Source organism: Anser anser, assembly GCF_964211835.1.
Source record: "Anser anser genome assembly, chromosome: 2".
In the NCBI taxonomy this organism is placed as follows: domain Eukaryota; kingdom Metazoa; phylum Chordata; class Aves; order Anseriformes; family Anatidae; genus Anser; species Anser anser.
The window spans coordinates 91,479,901-91,497,424 of NC_139721.1; the positions used below are offsets into that span (position 1 = coordinate 91,479,901).

At 40.0% G+C, this 17,524-nt stretch overlaps 1 long non-coding RNA gene across 2 annotated transcripts in view; it reads left to right on the forward strand.

Annotated features, from left to right (window-relative positions):
• LOC310895435 overlaps nucleotides 1-13,440 on the forward strand; it is a 156,244-nt gene extending 142,804 nt beyond the window's left edge. For both annotated transcript variants that reach the window (XR_014580685.1, XR_014580686.1), the window contains one exon: nucleotides 10,293-13,440. This is a non-coding gene — a long non-coding RNA (uncharacterized lncRNA). The remainder of the gene's footprint in view (nucleotides 1-10,292) is intronic.
• The last annotated feature ends 4,084 nt before the right edge of the window (nucleotides 13,441-17,524 follow it).

A 17,524-nucleotide genomic window follows, 5' to 3' on the forward strand; every position in this document is an offset into this window, starting at 1 on the left:
TGGCAGAATGCACGGGGTCTGGTTGGTGGTAACCATGATTACTCAATAGCAGTGCACTGACTCTCAAATCTTACACAGCTGGCTGTGACAGGATATGAGGGAAACCAAAAAACCTGTTGTCACAGGAGGCTCTGGAGCCCTCTTGCCCAGAAGGGGGCAGACCTACAGTGTTTTTCCTTAGATAGTGGCATTCCAGCAGAGCTACTTGTGTTCTGTCTAGTCTGCTGCATGGCCTGGAGAAATTAAATGCAATGCAAAACTACAAATAACCACAACTCTAGAAAAACTCAGACAGTTGTCTCAGTCAATGGGATCAATCCTTTACTTTTTCAGTCAGGCAAAGGTTTCAGGCAAGGTACAATTTTCTATCTGCCTAATGATCAGTGTGGTCAAGTAAGGAGATTTGAACTAGGTCCATTTCACTGCTTTAGATCAAGACAAAAGGCAAAATGTCCTGCCCCGAATTAAAACTAAACCTTAAGACAGAAGAATTTAATTTTATTAAAGTTCTTGTTTCACCTCCCTAATTAAAATGAAAACTGACTTTCAACTTCTGATTATTTTTCCCTCTTCTTTCTCTCTTCACCTCCTTCTGCTTCCCCAAAAGAAAATGATCGAGAAAAGACCTGAATACATGATGATTCATGTATTATATTTTAAAGAATATCTAACTCTCCAAAAGAAATATTTGAATGGATGGTTCTATTTCACTTAAAGTGCATAGCAGAGAATACAACGAATTCTTGACCAGTTGGACCTAGTTAGTAATATCAATTAGCTATGATGACCCTGAATAATGTACAAAGAGAAAATAACATCACTATGAATCCAGTTCTTAAAAACACCTGCTTAAGAAGAAGTACTGAATAAGCTTTCTTAGGTTCCAAGCATTTTTACCTTCTGTTTAACTCAGAGACGCAACTATGAAAAAAAAGACACCATTATTATTATTTTTTTTTTTTTTTTTGCTTTAATACAAGCATAAATTCTGTTCTGAAGCAGGTTGTACCGGTAGTGAAATTGGTGTTTGCCAGGTCGTATTTCTCTTTCTTTTTCTGTGTGTGGTTCTTGCTGTTGAAGCCTACCGCTCATCACTCAGCTCTTGCCTACTCTTTCAGTCTGCTTAATACAAAGTCTTAACAGGGTACAAGACATCAGGGGTGCACCACCAAAGCCTAGGTACTTCAGCAGGCAGCCTGACCCAAATGGACCTCTAGCCCAGTCCCTGCACAGGGAAACATGGTACAGGGAAAACTTCTCCAGGTTTTCTCTCTTCCTTGATACTGATCTCCCTCTCCTTTCATGCACCTTTACTCAGACATCACTTAAAACTAAGCAGAATCTGGCATAAAATATGCAATATAAACCTACACTTGCTTACGTACACTCTCCACAGACAAGATTATTACAATTAGCTCATCGTCAGGATTCCCTTGAAGCTGACTGGAAAACTGCTGTGGTTGCAGAAGGTGGCTGCTCTCTCACTGTTCAGACAGGCGTGTATGAATCAGACCTCTACTCTTTTTGGAAAACCGCAAATATTTTACTCCACTAATGCATTAAAACTTAAAAGGTATGGAGAAAGTACATACAGGACTATCCTTATTCTTATGTAGCATCAAAGCACTTGAAATCAAATGGGATGCTTCTGCTCCCCACTCCAAGGTTAACACAGACCAGGGCAATGCAAAGATCATGTAAGTGAATTTCACCATGGCATTCTCTCTCCAAGAAAGAGAGGGACAATGCATGCAGTGAATCAGCAATGTAGTAGACATTCTGTGTCAGACCAGATTAGGACTCCACTGCTTCAGAAAGAAATAAATGAGGATACCGGAAAAGTAAACCATAATGCCAATGGCACAGAGAGAATGAATAGGTAATGATTATCATTAGTTCTCTATACATAAGAACATGAAATTATTACAGCCAGTTTAAAGCAAACAGGAGGAAATACTTTTTCATTTAATTAAACTATGGAGCTTATCACTACAGGAAATAATGGATCCAGAGAGAATAAAGGGGTTAAAAGAGCAATTAGATTGTTATCTAGAAGAAAATTCTATTAGAACTATTAAACACAAAGATGTGCTATCCTCTTTGCTTCTGGAAGGCGTGTATGTGTCCAAGGACCTTAGGGTGACAAGTTCTAATATTCAAATTAAAATTTTAGAATTAAGTCTCCCCAAAAGGAAACAATTCCAAGAAAATCAGCCCATCCACCATGTCCCAACGTTTATTTATGAGAACTGCCCGAAGTAATGTTTGAAACTGAACCTAGCCTCTAAGAGTACTGTTCAGGAAAGGAAAATATTTATGAAATAGCATTAACTTTGGATTTTAAACATTTTCCAGAAAATTAAATAAATAAATAAATAAACCTCCTCAAATACCCCAACTATTTAAGCCAACTAGCCATTGTGGTTCCAAATTGTCTGGCAAAAAGTGTTAAATAATTCTACCCACAGCCCACTGTGTCTCCAAAGCAGCAAATAATGTTAGAAGATTAAAATTTTAACAATATCATCTTAAGATAACCTACACATAGCCTAATTCAACAACAGATAAATAGTGTCTGTTGCCTCAGAAGTAGAATGAGCAGTTATTATTTACAGTACCATGCAAATCACGCTCAGTAGTCTATACTTTCCTCAGATTTAAAGATCTGGATGTGCCAGTACTTCCCCAGCAAGCACTTGTCCCTCCCCTGGTTTGCCTGTCTCTCAGAGGGCAAAAGCAGTAAGAATAAGTGGGTAACATTTCAAAAACAATGCTAAAACATATATGAAATTCAAAGAGGGCAAATGTGAGCATCAGTGAGATGCATTCTTAAAACCTTTCCCTATTCTTGGCTCTGTTAAAAAGGCAGAGCTTGCAGAAAGACTAGTTCCTTGTTGAGAGACAAACTATATGGAACAATGGGGACACTTGAACTCAGACCACACACATTCTCTGTTGCTTCATTCCCAGAAGATCTCTGGACACCAAGTAATCACTTTTCCTGAAATACCAGTCTCTTCCCTCCACAGAATTATCCCAACTCTTCACAAGCCATTGCTTTATTCAGCCCACGGTGAATCAAAGAACACCACATAAGTTTTCAAAAAGTGTGTCTAGCAGAAATGGGACACCTCTTCATCTGGATGCCAGGAACCTGATTTCATCAATTATATGCTGTATATAAAAAGCTTCTGCTATCTGCTTTCCCAGTACTCTGGAGAATGCGTATGAATAATTTTAAACTAGGAAAATACTGCTGGGAATATTATTTTATTTGGGAATTCTAAACTTTGAAATGCATCTACAAAGACTAGTTTATAATTAATAATATTTAAGTTTATATATATATGCTAATAATATTTAACTTTATATATATATGCATGTATCTATTTTGGATTAAAATAAATAGAGTAGGGAAAATACATCTAAGAATTAAATACCATTTAATGCAGATCTTGAAAGATAGTCCAAAGTGCCCTAAAAAGAAATATCTCTGGACAAAGGTGATAAGCATAGGAAATCCTTTGATGTCCTTTGTTCAGATCCACAGGACAAATAAGTGAGAGATGCATTGTCTGCAGCACAGAAATTATTCCAATTATCAGCTATATACCTTCCTTTGTGACATAGTTTTGGAAAATTCTTTAAACATGTCAATATTTATACAGTTTCCACATGGCTTTTTTGACAAATAGGAAGGCTGATATGCTGTAAAGAAAAAAAAGAATGCTGACATTACCTTATAAGAGGTAGTTTAGGATGAGTTGATCTGTGATTATACAACAGATCATTTTAACCTTCTGGGTCTTTTTGATGCTGCCTCATCGTTACAATAACCTCATTTATTCTCTCTTTTGAACTACAGTCACTCTGTATCATTTGTCTCAGAAACTTTACAGTGATGCCATAGAGACTGCTGATAAAACACTGTTTTCTCAAAAGAACAATTTTCAGAGCAATACACAGGGGAATTATGCTGTTTCCAAACTGCAATTGTTGGCCACTTCTTTTATGTTTCATGCTATTCTTTTTGGCGATTTTTGATGTAGCAAACAAATTGAATTCATCTTGGAAAATAAATTATAAACTGGGAGTTTTCTGAGCTGTCCTCACAGTATTTGTTTCATCTTCCAGCATATGTTTCAATATGTATCACTGGAACTGCCACTAAGAAAGGAGGTGTTTGCCAGCTGTCACCACAGAGTGGTTTCTGAACTGTTGCGTTATTTCTGGATCTCAAGTGCTATTGCATAAAAAATTATTAGTAAAAGCTGATCTTTTACAGATGACCAATACATACTAAGGATCAGAGGAAAGTCTGGGAAATTTCTTAATTCTAGATTTTCTTCTAACAGATTATTTTGTACTGAAAAAAAAATTAAGAAGTCTTTTTATTTTATAAATCTCAGAAAACTGATCTGCTATCCCTTCTTTAGCAATGGAAACAAAATACTTGTTAACAGAATTTCTAACATTCATGTATATTAATTGGATTTATTACACTTTGCAGTACCACAAGATACATTCTGTCTTCCCTGAGACCTGATTTCTTTTTTCTCTCAGCTATGAAATTCTGCAAAACATTTTAAAATTATATTACATCGGTTATTGTATTAAAATCATAGACTACAGCCATCTCAGTCTTCCCAAGGGCCCCCTACACTTTGCATTATATTTCTCTGTTCATCAGCATTTAACTAACAAATTTGACTTTCTAGAAAATACCAGGTTTTCCTTGGAAAGTAACACATTTTTTTCTTTAGGTATTTTCCCAGATGAATGATGTTTAGCATTTAAATTACAACAAGCATATTTATAAACAAACAAAAAACTACCCCTTCAAAAAAATAAGCCCAACATTTGGTGGAGAGAGGTAGATGACAGATCAGGCAAACACAGATTTGCATCTGGTCTCCAACTCTCTCTCCAGCAAACAAACAAACAAACAAAAAACAACTAAATCATAAGCTTATGTCACGTTTTAAATATTAATGGATTTATGCTAGATATAACTTTCACTATATCTTCCTGATTCACCATCAGTAGAAGTCAATGAACTTGTCCTGTACTTTTCCTAACAAAAGTACAAGTGCTTAATCATGCTAAATCATGAAAGAAAAAGAGTAAGGATCCATTTCACAAAAGGCTGTATTAGGGTGTCTCATTTCTGTGAGCTGCTGTCTATGTATGGTATCAAATACTGATGGAAATACTCATATGCTCTACTATGAAGGGAAAGTATGCTGCTGTGATATAGGCTTGCATTTTCAAACAGACCATAGATGAATGGTATAGGTTTATTCACAGACACACACAATACAGTCAAAGTAACTTGCATTAATACCCAGGACATCTGTGGTAAAATACTGCAATGCAAAATAGTTAAACACCTCTTCAAATCAAAAAATGTAGATGACAGAAAGTAGTCTTAAAAACATTTCTTAATAAACTGAAACCTGACAATGTCACCTACCATTAAGTATATCTTCCTTCAAGAAGATATTCCTATGCATGAAAAATAAGGTGGCTATGCAGAGTATTATGCAAGGAATTGAGGATGCCATGATACGTATATCATGGGTTGGAAAAGTATGCCTGTTTTTCTACAGATTATAATACAGATTATAGATTATGAATTTTACCCTTTCAAACATGGTTAGAGACTTTGAGTCCTTGAGACTCAAGCTCCTTGACTAGCTTGACACAGCTGCAGCTGAAAAAACCAAACGCTCAGTCTTGGTGAGTCTGGCATCTTTTGGCCATCTCATGCTGTGCATATGCAACCATGACTCACTTTTTTAAAACGTGCTGAGATGTGAAGCACTTTCCAACCTCAGTCTGAACTCTGAAGAACCAGCAGGAAACTCTGCCCTGTCTTTCTGAACTCGCACTGGAGACAGCGGTCAAAACTGGCCTTCTGATCTTGGTGTATTGCTTAAGAGCCTCAAAAATCCTTCCTTGCTTTAGACAAGTCTCTTCACCCTGTCTCAGCTGTGGAAGTCTCACTGGGCTGCTGCAGAATTGCCTGAGCTTTCGACACCTCAGAAGTCAGTGGTTCTGCCCTGGGGAACCACTTTTTGCTTGGCCCTCCTTTCTGCTGCCTCTAGACTCTATCTACACTTGCACAGGGAAATTTCATCCAAGGAAATCCACTGAAACTGGACTCAAAGCATTACTCCAGACCTTTATACATCACATTAGAGAGTTAGGATGGATAAAAGTCTCCCTATTAGAAGCAGAGAAACAGGTAAATCCTTATGTGAATAGTTGCCCAAAGCAAAAAATATTGGCTACCTCAAGAAGAGCCAACAAATAATTGTGAGTCTTCTTAGACTTTCACATTAAGATCTGATAAGCCTGGTTTAGCTCTTACAGGACAAAAATTCCCCAAACCTCAACTTTGTCACCAGGTAAGATTTCAAAAGTCATTTAATATCCCAACCATTCAAATACATGGAAACAATTATCATGTTAGCACACGATTCAGAGCAGACAAGTTTGCAAATAATCTACATGTTGATATAACTATTTATTCCATATGGGATCTGAAATTCCAAACTGTCTAAGCATTTGAAAAATATTAAAATGAATAATAGGGAAAACATATTCACTTATTTAAGTTTGCATAATGATCCATTCATAAAGGAATAGAAAATGACAACCAAATCAACTCAACAATTCTGTACAAAACATAATTTTGTCACAGTAAACCCCTTGAGAAAAAGATGTAAATATTCAGGCTGGTAAGTTTAATATCACTAGATAACTAGGTTACTAGATAACTGCATGACAGAAAATAAATTGACTTGTTGCTAATATTTAACATTAATGTATTTTTAGGTAAAAGTTTTATTAACACAAACACAACAGGCCAAATCTTTAATGGGTGGAACTTGTTGCATTCTCATAGAAGTATGTAGCTCTGTGACAACTGAGAACTTGCCTCAGACAATTCATATGTCTGTAAAACAATTTTGCATTCAGATGTCAAAGTATAGATTTAGAGCAGACACTTATTTTATTAAAAAAAAATAAAATAAAAAACTAATACTCATCAGAACTCTTTTTCTTTTCCTTCCTTTCTTACATAGCATACTAAGGGGAAAAGAAATAACTTTTCGAAGGACATAGATATAACTTATTGTACTGGTATGTGTTGCAGATAAGATATAAATTGTTGATAGAGTGATATTCTGATTTTAAACTCAAATTCTTAACAGATGATTTTTGGAATCTTGTATCAATAGTCTAACTGCAGAACAAATGACAGAAGGTAAACTAAAAACAAAGAAACCCCTTGTTAAATATAAAGCCAGCTGAAAAGAATGGAGTGATAATTCCTCACTGACAATAGTCTCAGGGTCTTCCTTATCATCTGGATATGTGGACCAGAACAGTAAAATGTATTTTAGAAGTTATTATAGAACACACAGGTTTATAAAACAACAATAAAATGAAAGAATAATAAAACTTCTGCTCCAAGAGTGACTGTATTTTTATTCTCGAGTGCTGTATCAGGAATTTTCAGCACTAAGAATTCATATTTCTTTTCATTCCATGAACCAGAAAAGGCTTACAATTCTGTGAAATGTAATGTACAGGTCTAATAGGATTGTACTCTTGCCTGATGTCACGGTAATGAATAAATGAAATAGAGAATTGCTGACACAATAGGAAACCGCTAGTTCAACGCAAATAAGTCTCTGTAAATAAATCTGAAGTAATTTCTCTACACATCTTAGCTACTGCTTTAAGCTCTGCTCACAGTCAGGAGGTGGCATGGCATTAACAGAGGAAAAAAAAAAACAAACACATATAGCTACCTCCACTGTGTGTTACAGCATATTGCAGCTCAAGGTAGGAGTGACTTGATGGTTCCACTCTAAAATGCCTTGTTTAGTAACAAACTCCCCTTGCAGCCCACATATTAAAAAGTGCAAAATGGCCCATCCCAATCATGTAGAAGAAGAATCTGTGAAGTGACGCAATACTCCTGTGCACAGTTTCAAGGCTGCTGCAACATGGCTGGCACCACCTTTGGTACAAGGAAGGGAAGCAACTCCTTGCCTCCACAGGTGGTAGTTCTTGCCCCCCATCACTGTTTGCTTACTGGCACAAGCTTTCTTCTGATTAGCTGTAGTGGATTTACATGGCAATGTTTTAGTAGTGGGGTGGCCAATCGGGGTGGCTTCTGCGAGAAGAATCCAGAAGCTGACCCATGTTAGGTCAGGGCCCTGCTGCTGGCCAGAGCCAAGCCAGTAGGCAATGTTGTTTGCACCTCTATGAGAGCATATTTAAGAAAGGGGGAAAAAAAAAAAAAAAAAAAAAAAAAAACACTGCTGTTACACAGCAGCTGGGAGAGAGAGGAGTGAGAAACAGCCTTGCCGGTGCCAAGGTCAGTGAAGAAGGAGGAGGGGGAGAGGTGCTCCAGGCACCAGAGCAGAAGTCCCCTGCGGCCTGTGGTGAGGATGATGGTGAAGCAGGCTGTCCCCCTGCAACCCACAGAGTACCATGGTGGAGCAGGGTTCCACACTGCAGCCCGTGGAGGAGCCCCCGGTTGGAGCAAGTGGATGTGGCCTGGAGGAGGCTGTGATCCATGGAGAGCCCCCGCAGGAGCAGGCCCCAGGCTGGAGCTGCAGCCCGTGGAGAGGAGCCCACGCAGGAGCAAGGGATCTGGGGGGAGCTGCCACCCATGGGGGACCCAGGTTGGAGCAGTTTGCTCCTGAAGGATGGACCCCATGGTACGGACCCATATCTGGAGTGGTTCTTGACGAGCTGCTGCCTGTGGGCAGCCCCTGCAGGATCAGTTTGGGAAGGACAGCATCCTGTGGGAGCGACCCCAAGCTGGAGCAGAGGCAGAGAGCAACCGATAAGGAGCAGCAGAGACAAAGTGCTATAGACTGACTGCAGCCCCTGTTCCCCCGTTCCCTTGCACTGCTCGGGGGGAGGAGGTGGAAAAGGGTGGATGGGGGGGAAGGTGTTTTTGGTTTCTTTCCTTTGTTTCTCACTTCTCTAGTTTGTAAGTAATAGGCAATAAATCTTACTGTCTCCTTACTCTGAGTCTGTTTTGCCCGTTACGATAATTGTTGAGCTATCTCCCTGTCCTAACCTCAACCCTTGAGCCCTTTGTGTCGTATTTTCTCCCTTCCCCTTTGAGGAGGGGGAGTGAGAGAGTGGCCATGGTGGAACTCGGCTGCCCACCCAATTAAAACCACCACACTAGCAGATCCAACAGCATTTACAATCGTGAAATGCACATTAGCCCTACCCCAACCACTTTCCATCCTGCTTATGCTAAGTCTTTTCCAATGTAGGACTATTCCTTTCCCTCTGCTGGTTTTAACATGGTAACATGTCTGCCAGAAAGACCACTCGATGGGAAAAAATAAAATAAAAATATATATATATGCAGCTGAAAGACTGTTATGTATTATATGAGGCCATGAGAGATCCTCATCTGAGAGACAAGCAAGGAGCAAAACACCAAAAATTAACAAATCGCTGTCGGTAATATGAAATTGTAATAGATAAAACAGCTAGCCTTTGCATCACCCTTCTTCCTTATCTTTATCTCTGTTGGCATGTTTCTTAATGTCAATTTCCCATTAGTCCCATATGGAATACTGTTCTAAGTAGAAAATAACATTGAACATGTACTTACACACTAACAGCACAAAGATGGAAGTCCCCTTTTTTTCACAATGCACAAGCACTCATTAAACAAGATGGCAGATAACTCTTATTAGCCGATATGCAGGTATGCCAGGAAGAGATGGCATTCTGTTCAGCACAACACAATAGTTTGCACACACACACTGGATAGTTTGTTCCAGTTATTTTATTATAAACTATGTTATATGCTTACAGATTGCACCCTGCTATTCAAAAATACTAAAGCTCTGCTTGCTAACAAAATCCTCTCGTTGCCTTCTGTCAGGACTTTCCTCCTCTGGTGAGCTGACCTTGGCCTCACCCAGCAGCTCTGTCACTCTCCCTTCTCAACAGGACGGGGAGAACGTATATGGGTCAAGATAAAGACAGAGAGATTGTTTATCAGTTACCCTCTTGGGCATAACAGACTCAAATTGGGGAAAGTTAATTTAGTTTATCACCAGTGAAAGTAAAGTTGGACAGTGAGAAGCAAAGGAAAAAAATGAAACAGTGTCCCACCACAACAGGCCCAGCCATGTCCTGTGGTGGCACAGAAGTCTAGAGATGATCAAACAGTGAGACTGGAAGGGGCTCACCCTTGTGCAGATGTACTTTTTTATTTTTTATTTTTTTTTTTGTAGGGGGAGAAACTACTTCTGAACCAGATTCTCAGCTGTACTGATCCTAAGGAAATGAGTGCCATTCCTACCACACCTACGGTAATCAGGCATAACTTCTGTTATTTCAAAGGAGCTAAACTCATTCACATTGACTTCTGGTCTGGTCCAAACCGCCTTAGCTGGAAAACTAAGCTGTATGAGACTCTACAGCGAAACCTGGGTTTGCTGTACCAACCAGGGTTGGAAAATACTTTTTAACTATCTCCAATGATCTGCTTTCAGTTAAAAACCATTACACAGTGTGACATGTAAGGAATAAGAAGCAGCATGAGGACCTGGTAGTTGCAGTGTTTACGGACAATCTCCCTGGGTGGTTTGATTAACTCAGGAGCAGATGCCCCCCTTTCTTGATCTATTTTTGTTTGGAAAATTTGAAGCTGATTGCACATATGCTTGAAGTTTAGGTATGCAGATTTGGAAAAATCTAAACAAGTAAATGCATTTTGTGAATATTACCAAGTAGGCACAAAATGTTTATTCTAACCATTGGATTTCTGCGCATGAATATTTAGCTGATGCAAACAAAAGAACTCAATTGGTCAAATCTTCTTTAGGTTATGAAAGGAGTTTGTCTTTGTTTCTGTCCTGGTTTAATTATCTTCCTTGATCCAGATGCCTTCATTGAGCTGCATCTGCAAAATATTTCTCAGCTGAGGTATGACTAAATCTTTCCTATGATTTGACCATGTGGCCAAGAATCAGAGAACTGTTCTTCCTGCAATAAGGACTGTGAGAGCTCAGCACCCTAAACCATTTTACAGGCAGTTGTACCCCTTAAACCATTTTATTGCAATTTTTCTTATCTCAGTGTTGCAAAATTTTTCTAAAGAGGAAATGCTTGTGAACCACTCCTCAGTGCACATATATATATACATGTGCCCCTCATTTTTCATGGGGTGAGACCAGACAGGACATGTCTTGAATGCTCCTGGCAGGAATGGGAGAGCAAAAGGAAACTAGTGCTGGCTAAGACATCTGAGAGAACTTTGTAAGCTTGAGCTGGTGTGATCATGATACAAGGATGACCAAGGAAAACTCCCTCTCCAAAGAGAGCAGCAAACAGAAGGAAAGGAACCTTTAATAAGAAGAATCAAAGTGCACCCTATGGTACGTTACCACCTGGTGTGCCCAAAGAAATTATTTCTGACTGCACTTTCCAGAGGACAAAGATTAAGCCCTTCAGGAGGCACGATGAGGTGTGATCAGGGATCACAAACCATAACAAAAGCATCAGAGTTGGCTTGTCAGAGAGTTTCTCAAGGTCATCTCACTCTAATTCTGAGTCTCTAAGTGTAACTCAAGGCTCTTTAATTTCCATTGAACAGATGAGTGCACAGAGCCCATGTTTTGATGCCAGGAGGCAACTATTCTTCCTCCATAAAAGTATTTTTATTCTGAAGGGTAATTTTATTCTTAAGGGGCAAAGGGGCAGGACAAGAATATTTCACTGATGTTTTAATTAAATTAATCATTCTAATATGAAAATACTAAGAATGCATTTCTGTACATTTTCAACATTGCGTCAGGAAACAAAAAGATTCATTTTGTTTCTAAGGTTTTACTTCAGTTTCTCCCAATTAGCTGAGCAGGAGTAGCTACACTTTCTTCTCACACTGAGTACACAGACCTGAGTGTGTCCATCTTTCCAACTCTATCTGTACTGAAGTTTCCACTAAGGAACTGATGTCCTAAGCATTGGCAGTGGTCATTTTTTAAGGCTGGTACATGTGACCTATCTACAGAATTAAATTACATCTCAAGAGAATAATTATTAAGCAGGAAACTTCATCAGTAAGAAGGAGAATAACAGCAAATAGGAAAGTAGAATTTTAAGCAAAACAAACAGAATTTTCAAGAATTTAAAATTTCCATTAAAAATGATCAATTTTCACGACATTTTCCCTGGGGAAAGTCTCAATAAAAGGTGGCCTTGAGGCCAGTCAAAGCCTCTCTTTCTTTCAAAATTACCTCTTTACCTGATGAGAACTGTAAACTGTAGGTTAACCTCAGACTTTCATGTTGAGGCCTTTGCTCCCCAGCCAGTTTATGAGCCATGACACACCACATCCCTCCATGTTGAGTCCATTACCATGTCTTGCATGTTTGTCACACTGGTATTTCCAATATAAAAGTACTTTTTCATTTTGATGGGTCAAACTTTTGTTTCCAGTGGATAGTTCACCCTTTTTTGTCTCAACTTTCCTTTCAGGGGGAAAAATCCCCAAACAGTAATTGGAAATTCTATAGTTTAATCTGCTTTCATAGCAATGAACTAACCAATGTGAAGAAACTCATAACAGATACAGACATAATAAGATGCAATTAATGGCTGTCCATTTAAGGCAACCTTCTATGAAATTAAATATAACCATGGCACCTACTGTGTCATTAATAGTCACAGACATCATTTAGAGACTTCTGAACTCATTAATGTTTGTGTCCCAGGTCTTAAGGTGCCTGTATGGCTGAGATCAACTGACTGAATTACACATGGTGAACTTAGAATGAGAAGGTAATTCCCTGGAAATTCAGTGTGTCAGATAAGTATTATGATTGGAGGAAAGGGGCTTGTTTGCATTATATTGTGCACAGCTAACCATTTTTTGATCAACCACTGGTGGATATTTTTGCCTTCATGCACATAACTTTCTTTTCCTTTCCCAAAATGCACCCTTACAGAAAAACCTGCTTCTTTTCTTAGTACTTGTGAATGCAGTTTACTAAAGGCAGAATGGCATTATAGTTCACACAGACGGTCTGAATAATACTGAGTGATTTCAGCCACTCTAAATGCAAGCAATTTCATTGTAGATGTTGTGTTGTAGAAAAAAGTAATTCATATCACTGATTAGAAATAGACTTAGTAAAATTTAGGACAAGAATTTCAAAAGCAAGCAGTGAGTGCTGGGCAATACCAGAAATAAACAGGTGGTGTTCAGCATCCTCAGAGAATCTGCTCTCCTGAAGGCATCTAGATTGAGCAGACTCTTGAAATCATGGCTTAAGATGAACAGACAATGGTTTTAAACTGTGGTTTATATGCAACGACATCTTGCATAGCTAAATGGTATGCCTACCCTCTTCTGTGTTACACATATGTAAGGCTAAAAAGGACTCAGTTTTTCAATAAAAATGAAAATCTGATGTTTCTCACAAAAGGAGCCTGTCTGTGTTTTTGTTTGTTTGTTTTAAAACTAAGAATTTCAATTTGGAAATATCTGGGATACTGATATTTCAGACTCCAGTTCCCACTGGAAATGAATGGATTCTGCAATTCATTGCAGCAGCTCAGTAAGAGATGAAAACTATGAAAACTAGGTAATCTTTTTAGGGAGCATCACACAGCAATAACAATGGTGGAATAAAGATCCAAAATGTAACTCCCATGAGCACTGTGGAAGTATTTTTTGAAAAAAATGTTCAGTTTTCAATTTTTGGTCAAGAGTCAACATATTCTACAGAACAGCTGCCTACTTCAATCCAGTCTAGTTAACTCCTGTGTAACTGTGACAGTAGATGATCCCTATTTAATGTCTGCATATAATAGCATGACTTATATTTTTTGTGTAGTGCTATGGCACATTATGGCACTTGGAAAACACGTATCTTGTTATCCGATATGAAACACTGTAGGCAAGACGTAAGACTCCACTAAATTCTCCAACCTACTACTGTACTGTTGGTAGCTTAATAGTAGTAAACAGAGGTCAGCATTAAAGTCTATCTGATTTCATTTTCCACTTACCACATATTCTGTACATCAGTCACGGATGATGAGACTTCATGGCCCTTTCCACAGGAGGAAGGATGACTTCACAGTTAGGGTATTAGACTTGAGTTTAAGAGATTTTGGTTCAATTTCCAGCTCTCCTATGGAATCTTGGGCAAATTATTTAATCTGTCTGTTCCTATCCCCTAACTGGGAAGATGTTAATACTTCTTTTGTCACTCTTGTGGTTTATTCATTTAAAAAGCACTTAAGGGCAGGAAGTGCCCTACAGTGGATGTCTGTGCACAGGGATCAGCACTGCAGAAATCCAACCCTGCTTGAGGAACCACTGCAAGACCACAGTTATAGCAACAATAATCTATTTCCAGCAATATAAATATACACACAGGTTGGCCTGAGCATGCGTTTCAGCTGCCATGGAAGACAGGCCCACAAGCTGAAGAGATGTGCAATGCCTTCAACAAACTTGCAAGCCAGCCATGGCTGTGAGATGAGCCGTGCCCTGCTTTAGCCTTTTGCAGCAGCTGTCAGAGCAGCAGGGTGATGCTACCTGGCACCTGCAGGCTTGTAAAGCTGCACTGCCTGATATCTGCACCCGTAATTTGGAGGGCACTTGACTAACGGGAGCTGAGCAGTATTTCACCCTGTGGGGCTCACAGTAGCCAGAGTGTCTGCCAACATGTTCTATCACTCTCTGCTTATGCAGACGTATTTTTTTCCCCTCTCTCTCTTGCTCTCTCTCTCTTTTTTTTTTTTTTTCCTGATGTATTCATCACTAGGCTGCAGACACCTAGTTAATCCATTTAGAACCTATCAGCTCTGTTCATCGGCTCATAAACCCATTACCTCGGAGGCACTGTGCTCAGGGACACAGGTGCCAGACCAGTGCACAAAACGCAATTGAGTTATGTAGCAGGCGGCAAGGACCTCGGATTCATGATTCTGCCTGCATGGGGAATTGCACACATTATGTGGCAGCAGCCACTTTATTAAATATCGATTTAAATCACAGCCTTTAATCAAATCCAATAGAAGACCTTTCTCACCTCCTGTCTCTCCTCCCCGCCATGCCTAACCCATGCTCCCCCCTCTCTCCCAGCTCTGCATGGGTCTGCTTGATGACAGCAAAGCTCAAGAATGAATAGTTAGCAAGTGGTTCAACAGCAAACCCTTATCAACAGTAATGAGGCATTTGCAATAATCGAGTGATGAAATGTAAATGGGCAGTAATGAGCACAATTACATCCACTGGGGAACCATCAAAGCTGCTTCTTTCCTTGCAGATAGATGAGCTCCCTCGCTCTCACTGCCCACTGCTGCCTTCGCACAGAGCATGACACACATGCGGGGACGGGCAGAGAGGGAGGTGGCACTGGGGACCTGGTAGTGCCTGGCCAAGGAGCTCTCTGGCAGCACCCAGGCTCCCTCTGTGTTAATGCTACCTTGGATGGTTATCCTCCACCCTCTCCTCCTTCCTGGTCCTTAGGGATGATTTGATTTGCTGCGATGTTTGAAAACTGCCTCATTGTGCTAACAAGATTAACTCTAGCCTGTGTCTGTTTGATGCACTGAAAATGTTCAGGGCAACTCGACAGGGCTTTCAGCTGGAGCTGAAAGAGCTGAGAAATGGGATGGTTGCCAGGAAACAGGCCCAATGACAACTTATGTCCTCCTCACAGGTGAGGGACCAGTCGGGAAAAACAGTGGCATGCTCAGGAGATGGAGAAAGTTGGCGCTTCCACAGCCCGGCTGGTAGATGTTAACAGGACCCAAAAACAGCTTGTCAAGAAATAAACACATCAAACTGCATAATCTGTCCCAGTCGCTCCATGTATCCAGGGTAATTTGTGCAAATAAACAGTGCTAGAGAAAAGTCAAAGAGCTGAGGTTAAAAAGTTGGGTTGCAGAGAACCCCCTGTAGAAATTATTGCTGTGCCTGCAGTGCCTTCACCCAGCTGCTCTTGACACCATATTTCCTAAGTCTCACAGGATTCACCTGTAGCATACAACCTAATTGTCAGCATCCTTATTTCCCTGCTTTAAACCCATGTTATTGATGGAGAATTATCCAAGGAGTTTAAGAAGTGATCAGTTAGGGAAAGCTCATAAATTGTGACTTTTTTTTTTAAGTCATCAAAAGGCTTCTGTTATGCCTTAGCCCTGCCGTGGTGGTCAAAGTTATGTTTCTGATACTTAAAATTAAAATCTCCTTTAATTATGCATTCATTGCATCACATGAAGAATTCCTGTGCTGACAAATCTCCACCCTGCTGGACCACAAGCTTGAAAACCAGGCATTGTGCAGATGGGCTGAGAAGTGTGCACTGTGTGCCTTCTGACCCTTGGCAGAGCTGCTGAGAAGGGTGGGTGTCAGTTCTGGCATTGCCAAAAACACACTGGCCCACTAACGGGGCAGAAAGGGGCTGCCTGCAGAACTGGGGTTAGGGAGAGGAGAAGCACATATTGGGCGACAAAGTTTACTGGTAACAGTGAACTGAATTTACCCACTGTAAAGACGCAATTCTCATTTACAATTATAGTCTTTCAGAAGCTGGCGAGAAGGTGAGGCTGTGTACTGTTTTTGAAAAGCAAACATGGTTTGCTTAATTTAAATGGCCTACAATGTCTCTGGGATGCCCTAGGAAGTCACACGAAGGTGACTTTGTGGTGGTGCAAGTGATGGTGCAAACTGGTGTTGGTGTTAGTTTGTAATGAAATAGGGTGAATCTTTGGTAGGTCTCTTGTTCAGTAGATCTCCTCTTCTGAGGACACTACAGTGATTGTGATAGGCAGGATCTGAATAAAAACAAGGTTTGCCAGAGAGCAACTTTCTCAGGGGCTAGAAAAAAGACTGTTTTGGAGATAAATACTTGTTTCTACAATGCTATGCTTCAAACAACGTCAGGATAGCAGACAGGCTGAACGTACCCCAGGGTACCAGCAGAATGAAGCAGTCTTCCAGTACCACTGAGTTTCTCATTCATTTCTAACTTCCCAGCTCTCACAATATGTTACCCTGCAGCAATGAATTCCACAAGTTACCTGTAGCACAACCATCCTCTCATCACATTTCCATCTGCTGCCTTTTATTTCAGAAAACATTCCCTGTTTTGGAAGTCAGCAGTGGCTCAAAGGGACCAGTTGCAATACCAAAACAGCATGCTGGAAGCAACCCAAATCGTGGCAAGCAAATCACATCCACTCATCTGGGAATTAATTCTGTTAGCGCTGCATCTGGAGACAGATGACTGATACACTGGTGAAGGGAAGATCCTGCAGATTATCCAGCCTGGACAGACACCCCAGACACCCACTCTTACACCAGAAAGCAGCTCAACACTGGGCAATCGGGTGGTGCAAGATGGTCATCTCCACTAGCTGTCACAGAAGGCACTGCTGATGTCCTAAGGAGTTACTTAATATTATGGAGTTCCCTTGCCCTTAGTATCTGGGTGGTTTTAAC